Raw genomic sequence first — 1068 nt, 5'->3', positions numbered from 1 at the left:
GCCATGGAACAGTTTGCAAATCCTGGTATAGTTAGAACTGCAAAGTGCCAGAATGAGAACTTACCTGGATAATGCAAACAAAAGGAGAATGGTAGCTTTCATACTATTATTAGGCACGGATGCCAGGAAATACTCCCTGACAGTTAGGTCCCCAAGGGCATGGAATGGGCTTCCTCGGGAGGTGGTTGAGGCCCCATTGGTGAGGGTGTTCAAGGACAGGCTGGACATGCACATGGTGGGCATGTCATGAGCGGAGCCGGCTGGAGCCAGGGGTCAGACAAGAGTTCTGACTCACTTGGTTTCTATGTTTCTTTTATTATTCTTCACGACAACATAGACAACATTCCTCCAGGCTCTCCTGTCCTCCACCATCCATTGGAGTCCACCCAAGCCCACAACCACCCCCCTCTGACCCCATCCAGCCACCTCAACCTCTACTGTCCCCTTGTCCTTTGGCCTTCAATCGTTCCCAGCATTAGGATGTTCGGCAGTGATTATACGGCTCTATTTGCAGTATATTTTAACTGCTTAACAATTGTTTTAATCCTGCTTTGAAATTATGACATTCATACTCAATTGTATCATTTTGCTTCCATATGTAACTTCAGCGATGGCGCATTACAGAAATAAGGACAACATTACTGCTACTACTACTGTTACTATTATTGATAATATATCACTCAATAAGTTATACAAAAAGCAGTACAGCCATCTGGATACCTGGGGAATTGAAACTTTGGCCGTATTGTCTGTCTTGTAACATATCTATGACTGATCCATCCATCTCAATCTCTCTCTAACAGGACTATATATGAACGTGCTAAAAAAACAGCATTGGTTAAAATTGAAGAACATGATGCTGCTTTTTCTGGGGATGAAGAAATGAGCCTCCTTCCTGATTCTCAAATAAGTGAGAGTACTGAAATTGAGCATTCATTTAACATCCTAGATGAGCTTCCCTTTGATTTACTAACACACATTTTTATCAACGTTTTTGTTGCCATAATCTGCCTGCTGGGTGTTTTGGGAAATGGAAGTGTCATCTGGCTTCTGGGCTTCCGCCTCAAG

General features: G+C 43.2%; 1 long non-coding RNA gene across 1 annotated transcript in view; it reads left to right on the top strand.

Annotated features, from left to right (window-relative positions):
• LOC123023272 overlaps positions 1–1062 on the top strand; it is a 5650-nt gene extending 4588 nt beyond the window's left edge. Inside the window, exon 4 of the long non-coding RNA XR_006414691.1 lies at positions 804–1062. This is a non-coding gene — a long non-coding RNA (uncharacterized LOC123023272). The remainder of the gene's footprint in view (positions 1–803) is intronic.
• The last annotated feature ends 6 nt before the right edge of the window (positions 1063–1068 follow it).

Source organism: Varanus komodoensis, unplaced genomic scaffold (genome assembly GCF_004798865.1).
Source record: "Varanus komodoensis strain SLA01 unplaced genomic scaffold, ASM479886v1 scaffold2024, whole genome shotgun sequence".
Taxonomy (NCBI): Eukaryota; Metazoa; Chordata; class Lepidosauria; order Squamata; family Varanidae; genus Varanus; species Varanus komodoensis.
Note: the sequence above shows the minus strand (reverse complement) of the source record. Positions and strands in the feature narration are given on the sequence as shown.